This window comes from Belonocnema kinseyi, chromosome 2 (assembly GCF_010883055.1).
Source record: "Belonocnema kinseyi isolate 2016_QV_RU_SX_M_011 chromosome 2, B_treatae_v1, whole genome shotgun sequence".
Lineage (NCBI taxonomy): Eukaryota > Metazoa > Arthropoda > Insecta > Hymenoptera > Cynipidae > Belonocnema > Belonocnema kinseyi.
The window spans coordinates 172,332,865-172,342,705 of NC_046658.1; positions in this window are offsets into that span (position 1 = coordinate 172,332,865).

The window sequence follows — 9,841 nt, forward strand, 5'->3', positions numbered from 1 at the left end:
ATTAAGTAAAGACTTAATGAAATTAAAGGCATTAAATAATTATATTTATCAATAAAAAAATTATGTGACTGAAATAGGGGTATTTTGAATATAAATAAACTTTCATTATACAAATCATATCTACCATTCAATTACATAAACTTAAAGTGAATAACCTTTTTATTTTATTTAATCAAGGAAAATTAGAATGAAATCTTTGTGTTATTTAATATTGTAAAAACATAATCAGCATATAAGCAATTAATTAGTTTCTAACATGAAATGCATCAAGAAATTATTTCCGGTACAAATAATTCAAATAATTTGCATTCCAGCTTTTCAAAACATTTTGAGTTATTTATAACATTTTAAACTATTCCAGGAAAAATATATATATATATTTATATACGCATAAATAAATAAAAAATTCGCACATCATTTCAAAATCAGAACTCAGATGCTCATTTGACATCGCAAAACGTTATAAAAAGAATGTTACTGGCATGTAGTTCTTTAAAACATCCACAAACTTTTTATATACAAATTCTGACTAATATTAATTTACATAAACTTGAAGTGAATAATAAATTTTTCTTCAATAAAATAAAATGAAATTCAATCTTTATGTGACTTAATATTGTTAAAAAAATCAAGTAATAATTAATTAATGTATTCATGACATAAAAAACATTAAACTATCATTTTTATGCAACTTTTTTTGTTATGTAAAGTTTCATCTCAGAAAAAATTAAAACACATCAAAATTTATATTTGAAAATTGAATGCAGATAATTATTTAACAAAATCAGTATCATTTGAAAAATTATGTAATTGAAATAGGGACGCTTTAATATAAATAAACTTTTACTATGCAAATTATATCCAATATTCAGTTATATAACCTTCATATAAATAATAAATTTATGTCACCTAATTTTCAGATAATAAATTTTAATGCTTATTTAATTTAATAGTTTGAAAAAATTATTCAGCTAATAATTAATTAATTATTTCACGATATGAGAAGCATTTGACTATAACTTTCACTGAAGCATTAAAATAATTTTTACTTGATATCTTTCTTTGAACTTGATCTTTTTTTGTTAAAATTTGATTAATTAATAACATTTTAAACTAATTTTAGAAATCATAAGTTTTAATAGAATCAATTAACAATTTATCAGTTCAAAACATGAAAAACATTAAACAATCATTTCAATTGAATAATTCTTATAATTTTTACATTATATTTTCTTTAAATTTGAAACAACATTTCTATATGCTTAATTTATTAATAACCTTTAAAATTAATTTTGAAAAAATTTAAATTATTTACTTATAAATTTGAAAATTCAATTTAGATACTAATTTAACTTTTTAAAGATAAGCTATATTTTATAGCTAGATGTGTTCACAATGTAGGTGCGGATTTTATGATTAAAAAGCAAGGCAGCTGGTTTTTGCCAATTGTTACCTTTTTAGGAAAGTTATTAAAAATTAAAAGTACATTCCCTTCATCAATTTGTGTAAGTTCCGATTCTTTTGTAAAAGTCAGATTAGCAATAATATCATTATTGTAAAAATTCTACGGTTTTTTGTCGCTATATACACTAATAAAAAAAATTTACTTTAAGATTAATTATTTTATTTATTTTTTAATTTCAGCAGCGTCATATCATTTATTCAAATATGAAAAAATAACGAAAATTCATTATTTGATTTTTTACACTCCTTTGTTAAAAGCTTATATTTTAGTCCGATAAAAATGATACATTATCTGATATTGTTCTATTTTTATATCGCTGGTTAAAGAGTAAGAAAAATTAGAATATTTATTTTTTCAGAACCCCATTATTAAAGCTTTTATTTCAGTCTAATGGGTCGGGGATGGTCTCAATAAAAAAATAAAAACTTTGGAGTGATCATAAAAAGTTTCACAAGACGACAATTATAATACAATTAACAAGTATAATTTTCATAATTAAAAATGGGAGAATTTTAAATATTCTTATCCTTTAAAGTTTGATAATTTCAAAGGTTTTAGAAATTTTTTGCTTTCCAATGGATAACTTAAAATAATAATAAATTCACTTCTGAGGCATTAAAAATTAAGCAATCACAAATTTTGTTTTAAAATAAAATAATTTTTAATTCGAACTTTTAAGCTAAGTCTTTAAAAACCATTAATTTTTAAAATGTGAATTTCGATGTCCGAAATTAAATTATTTCAATCTGAAGTGTAAAGTTAATAATTTTAAAAGCAGTTTAAAAACCTTCAAATATTGTAACGGGAAATACATAAATTGTAGCATTTGTTTATAGATAAACGATTATTTAATTATTCTAAATATGTTTTATTAGATTTTCAGCAGTCATACTCACAATATCAATCATTCAGGGCAGCTTTAAAAAAATTTCATCTTTTTCTGAATGAGAACATGTTTTTCATGTACCATCAACATTAGTGATTTATAACTCTGTTATTGCCAGTAAACATTGTTTTACACTACCGTTTTCATAGGCCTTTTTATAACCTTGCTATTAATCATAATCATTGTTTGAAACACAAACAGTCGAACTTTTGAAATAAAGATCAGAAATAAAATACAGTTTTTATGAATTCAGCGTTTTTTTCATTCTTTTTAAGTAAAAAAAATTAAGATTTTTTCTTTTCAATATTTAAGATTAGAAATATTTATTTTAAATAGAATGTTTATGAAAAAACCTCTCAAAACTATAGGGAGAACAAAACATTTTTTAACTTATATGAAAAAAATCCTTGAGATATTGATATTTTAATCCAAAGGTTTTTTGAAAAAAAAATGTATGAGAAAATGTATAAGTAATTTAAAAAAACATGAAATTTATTTTTAACTTTTATTTCTTACCTTTCTAATATGTAAATATGTATCGAGGGAAAAATTCTTGTTCTTAAACGAAAAGCCAATCCCAACAGGACTACCAAATTTTACAGTATAAAAGTTTAATTTAAAAAAAAAGGAATTTGTGACTATATATACGTTTTTAATTTTTTAATTTAGTTAACGGCACTAAGGTAACGAAATTATACATTTTTAATGAGATTTTTTTAATTAGGCATACAAACATTAAACTTGAAAACAAATATTTTTGAATTTAAGCTTTTAAAGCTTAGCAACTTTTTTGCGCCTTAAAAAATAAACTATTTCAGATTAGCTCAAAAGTGTATTTTAAATTATAACAATACAATTTACCACAATTACTATTTCTCATTAAGGAATTTGTAACTTTCAATTCAATTTCTCTGTGATTGAATATGAAGGTAGTCCTTACTATGACATAGATCGATATGCGTGGCAATTTCTAATCATGTCCTTTGAATTTCCGTTGAAATTGATCGAAGCCAGCTTGTCAGTTGGATTAGTTCAGTTTCATTAAAATTTGATGAAAACCCCCAACAGCGTCCCTTAAGTAGAAACCATTCACCAGAATCTTCTATCAAATATATTACCTATTAATCTGAAGGATGAACGAATATCAATTAATAAATTTTAATGAATTTCTCCCTATTATTAAAAAAATTTTCATTTTTGTCAACTTACATTATTATTTGTTACAATTAACTTGGATTTTGGAAATTTAGATATAAAATTTTCATAAATAATTTTTAGGATAATATCATAGAAAATCACTAGAATAAATTATTTATAATTAAATAAAGTTAAAAATAGCAAAATAATTACATTCCTAATTGTTCATAAATTTGATGAGGCTCTAAAATAAAAGGCGATCTGTCACATTGTCACTTCTTTTTAGATTGCATGCAGTTTTAAAATATAAGACGATTGATTTCAATTATTCCTTATTTATGATACGCATGCAGTTATAAAGCATAGGAAAATCGCTTAGATAATTCTTTGTTCCTAAAGTGATAGTCCTACATTTTAGAACTTCATGAAATTTAGAAAGAAATAACAATGTGATTGATCGCCTTATGTTCTAGAACTGTACCAAACTTCAACTGAGCTTGTACTGAATAATATTCTTAAAATCAAATGTCAATTAGGGAACAGAAGACGGTCACCCACATTCAATTCATTTCTGAATTTTATACATCAGTAAAACATAAGACGAATCAGCACGACGTTGAAGTTTGCCACAGATATGGATTTCAAAGTTGTGTAATTAATATAAAAAAAACTAAGAGTCACATCGAAAAAGTAAAAACACCTCTGGATTCGTCCCGGAAATATCTCGATGTGCATTTTCTTTTTTTTGTTTAAACAATTTTTTTAACAATTACTAGCTTATCTAGATTTTTTCGAGAGGAATGCATTGGTGCACTTGCTTTCTCGATCCGATGCATACTTTGTTTATAATAATTGCAGAAAAATAATAAATAGCATTATTGTTTAAAAAATTGTCTGAACAAAAAAACAAAAAATGCACATCAAGATATTTCCGAGACGAATCCAGAGGTGTTTTTACTTTTTCGATGTGACTTTTAGTTTTTTTTTTAATATTAATTACACAACTTTGAAATCCATATCTGTGGCAAACTTCAACGTCATGAATAAGCACATTGATGCTTGTTTCTAAATGTGGTACAATCCTAAACTAAAACACTAAAATTTATAAGTTATAGATCATAAGATGATCAATCACATTATTCATTGTTTTAAATCGATCGTCTTACATTTTAGAATTGCATGGAATTCAAAGTAATAACAATGTGATTGATCGCCTAATGTTTTAGAACTGTATGAAGATCATAATGGACTAAGAATATGATTTATAGTGTTATGTTTCAGAGTTGCATGAAATTCAGAAAGAAATAACGATCTGGTTAATCACCTTATGTCTTAGAACTTTGTGAAATTCATAAACAAGTACAATATGATTGATCGTCTTATTTTTCAGAACGGTGTCAATTCTAGGAACAAGTAACAATTTCATTAATCCCTTTATGTTCTAAAACTGTTTGAAATGCATATATAAGCAAACATGAGATTGATCGTCTGATATTTCATAAGTGTATGAAATTCACAAAAAAATAGTAACAATGTCATTGATCGTCCTATGTTTAATTACTGTATGAAGTTTAAAACAATTAACAATTTGATTGATCGTCCTAAGTTTTAAAACTGTAGGAAATTCAGAAACAGGCGACAATGTGAGTGATCGTCTTATTTAAAACCATTAAACTTTAGATGCCAAGAATATTGTTAAGTACAGATCTTCGAAAATTTAAAAGGCGGGTGCACATTTTTCCCTGTTTCAGAAACGGAAAGTTTAAATTGAAATTTTTTCTAGATAATTCTTCTTAAAAAAAGCAAACAAATTAGCCTATAGTTTATATTAAAGAAGCAAATATATCCTGAATTACAGTGCATTGAAATTTCAGTGAATTTTTCCCACTTTTTCATTTTTTAAATAATATATCGTAAGACTGTATAAATATCGCTGAAGCGAATAAACCCAAAATTTAACGAAACTGTCTATCCATTTTCGGAAATCTTTTGTAATTCAGGTCATTTGATTAATTATATATAACTTTCCATTAATCACCGCAATACTCTATAATCTGCAACCATCGATGATGTATCATTTTTATTATTTACCTCTGACGTCACTTTTTACTCCCTAGGGAGTAAATTGTAGGGCCTTAGCAATTCTAAACAATTTTTTTAATGAAAATTTCTTATTGCAAGTATTTAATAAACTACACCTGATAAAAACAGACCAAAGCGTGATTCGTTTTCAGCATTATTATGTACTTTTGGAGTGGTATGTCCTATTCTGCGAGGAAGAGTGTTTCTCTTGTTTATTGCTATTTTAGATTTAAATCAAAATTCAAGAACAATTAATCAATTTTGGTAGGAATCGGATCAGTATCACATAGCCTCAAAGCTCTTGAGTAATAATAAAAAAACAGCTTTCTGGATTTATCTGAAAATATTTATATGCAAATATAAAAAAAAATGCTACGAATATTCATGTGTGATCTGACGCTTAGTTTTTCTTATAACAATTGTGTGAAAATTAAAATAATGTGATTGTTTTAAAAAAATTTAAGAGTAAGAAGTGTCGCATATATATATTTCGAAGACAAATCTCTGAGTGATTTCTTTTTTTCCTTCTGACGCTTAATTAATTACAATTTTCGCTTAGATTGCAGAATAGGGGCGTCCCCTCTGTTTAGGTCAGAAAAAACATTTTCATGAGCAACAAACTGCTCGAATCTTCAACTGAACAATAAGTGAATATATTTGACGAGGCAAAAGTTTTAAATTATCATTACTTTTTTTATAAAAATGTCTCAAATTTCAGTCTAAGACGATATGAAAATGATCATATCATGCTCACCGTTTAAGTACTATTAAACATCCATAAAGCTAAAAAAACTATAAATAATTTAGTTTGCATCTATTTTAAATATTCCAAATGCATTTTCATCTTTTTTACGCTCACATAACCTCTTTTATCGACAAAGAAAAGCAAAGTTTCAGGCACATAAGCTGTCACTTGTGGCGGGGGCCGCCATCTTGGATATCGATGATGGCAATCGAGATATGTAGCGATCTTGATTCGTATCGATACTTAATTTGAAACATCGAAATCGATACTTGCACGTAAATATTCCGAAAATTGTAAATATTATCATTCGCCCCCAAGAGATGTTGGAAATGAATAGGTGTTTGACCAAAATTTATTTTTGTGATCAGTCAAAGGAGTGCCTTACCGCCCTCACGAGACGTTGGAAATGGGTAGGGGTTTGACCAACATTATTTTTATGACCATTTAAAGAGGCGCCTTCCCACCCCCACGAAACATTGGAAATGGGTAGGCGTATGATCAATTCTAACAAAAAGTTGGAAATGGGTAGTTATTTGATCAACATTATTTTTGTTGCATTATTTTGTGTATTTAACATTTGACTGTTAGCGGCAGTCTATCCACTCCGTGAAGGAAATTTTAAAAAATACAATAAAAAAGTAAGTTTTTAAACACATTTTTTCTAACAAATTTTAATGTAAGAAAATGAAAATTCAAATTGAGTATCGATACAAATAAAGATCGATACATATCTCGATTTCCATCAGCTATAACCGAGATGGCGTCCCCCAGTTCAAGTGACAGCTGATGTGCCTGTAACTCTGGTTTTTTTGTCGACAAAACAGGTTATGCCGGCTCAAAAATAATAGAAATGCATTTGTAGTAATTAAATAAGGTAAATTTTCCATTTTGGGTGATTGTAAGGATTTGTTTGGCGTATTTTGCTTGCCAAAGTATTTTAAATCGTATGAATCGATAAAAATTTCTAATACTGCACAGTTTGAACATTTTTCATCAATACTTTGTCTGCTTATCGATATAAACTAACCACTTTTACTGAATCATAAAGAATATTTGATGCTTTACCGATAAACCTATTTGGGCGAATGAATTTTTCCTCTGACCCAGTTTGGGTGAATCAAATATCCCAATTTGGGCGAATGATGCTATGTTATATTCCCTACAGTAGATGGATATAGTCATTGATAAAAACTGACTCCCAATTTAATTTGTTACTAGGAATATCACAACTTTCACGTCAAAATTTATCAGCGTAATAAATCACGTAATTAAAAGAAAAAGACTCTTTTTCTCGTTTGCATTTTTAAATTTGCTATCTCATTGTCGTTGTAATCGTTTTCCGCGCATTTTTATTAGTTATTCAATACAAATGCATAAGAAAAACAGGAATCATAACAGGAGAAAGCTTTCAGAATTGAAATAGCGTGCTTGATATCTTAAAAAAAACTCCTAATTTTTATGCAGCCGTGCTGTTTGTAAACATTCGCAAAAATTCCTCCAGCCGTTTTTTCCGTCCGTATTAAGGCGGAAGGAAATATCCGAATTATCAATTAGTTTTCATTAATATTAAAGAACACATTCGTCAAGCTTAGGATTAATACTTACTTTTAATTAAAACATTCGCGCCACACAAACTTTGGAGCACTGTTGAAAAGAAAAAATACCTATATTGCCGACCTCACTTTATCAGTTCACTGAATGTTTTTTTTTAAACCTAAAAACTTTTTCTGTAAATAAGATATCGAGCTGAAACTTTTGGAAATGTATTAGAGTATAATAAAGTACGTTTAGAGAGTGGGACGATGGTCGTGGGGGCTAAAGCGTAGGCTTTGGACCCACTCCTTCGGCTTGCGGGTTCGATTCCCGCCTCGCACTCTGGAAGAGTCTCGGTGGCCCATGCGGTGAACACTAGCCTAGCAAGGGAGTTGTACATCTCCGGAGAGTCGTGGGACCGGTACCTCTAGAGAAAAAGGTTTTCTCTCTAAGTACTTAAGGCTGTTGCTCTTGGTGGTTCGGAACCCACCTTAAACTGTAGGTCCCCCTTCCACCACCAAGTAAGTGTGTAGAGGGTGTGTAAAGGAATAGAGAAGGTGTAAGAAAAATATAAACCCTTAGGGGACACACTAGAAGCTTCCATTCCAGAAGTACGTTTAGGGACCGCATTTCGGTAGGAACTTAACTGAAAATGATTTTATCTTTTTTCTGTACCTGAACATTTTTTGAACGTTCCAACTTTTTTTATACATAAAATATCGGTCTCAAACTTTAAGAAATGCAAGGGCCAAAAGAAAACTACTTTAAAGTACAAAGCTTAATAATAAAAGACGTAAAAAAATATATTTCAACAAACAATTCCAACGGCATCAGCCGGTAACGTTGTACACGAAAATACGAAACCTGGCGGCCCCTAGACGAGGCTTTAGAGGGTCCGTATTTGGAATAGTTTGGAATAGTTGGAATTGATTGTTGAAATTTTTTTTCACATCTTTTATTATTAAGCTTTGTACTTTAATGTAGTTTGCTTTCGGCTCTTGCATTTCTCAGAGTTTGAGACCGATCTTTTTTGCACCAAAAAAGTTCGAACGTTCAAAAAATATCGAGGTTCAGAAAAAAGATGAAATAATTTTTCGTAAAGTTCCTACCAAAAGGCAGTACCTAAACGTACTTTATTGTACTCTAATATATTTTCCAAAGTTTTAGCTCAATATTTCATTTACAAAAAAAGTTCTTAGGTTCAAAAAAATATTCAGTGAGCTGAAAAAGTGAGGTCGATAATATAGGTATTTGGCTGTGTCACATGCCCTTAAAGAACACCAATACGTAATGAAATGACTATAAATCCTATATCAAAAATATCTTAAACCAATTATAAACTGTGAATAAACTATTGATAGTGATGTACACTTCAAGATTACCAGGGATTTACCTACAGTATGTTATCATTAGCACAAACTGGGTCACTCGCCCAAAATGGGACATTTACCTAAATGATAAAAACTAAATTATTTATGTTGTTTCTGGCTGCATGGATGTTTAAAAGTACCTAGACAGTGAGTTAAATATGATTCTTGCGATATCGTGACATACCCATATTTGAGACATTGTTATAAAAAATGTAAGAACAATTTTAAACTTTCGCCTAGTCAAATCGCTTCATTTAATGTTCATTTAAAGATCCTAGTAGTTTGTTTCTGAAAAAAATGTTTTTTCTAGGCAAAACAGAGGTGACGCCCTTATTCTACAATTGCAACCAATTTTCAATCTATATCTATGGAAAACTCCAGGAACATCAAATCTTATGTTTCATCAGGCTCACAGAGAAAAATAGAAAACAATGTTTATGAAGAGGGCTCTATTACGTTACGGATCATAAAGGTACTAGTGACTATTTCTCGAGTACAAGTGCCCTGTACCAGAAAGCTACAATTAATATCATGCAAGCACCGGTAGCGCTACGTTACCGCCGACAGTTCGCGAGTTCGCGCCATTCTCGAATGCACCTGTGTGCATCGTATTTTTGTTTCCA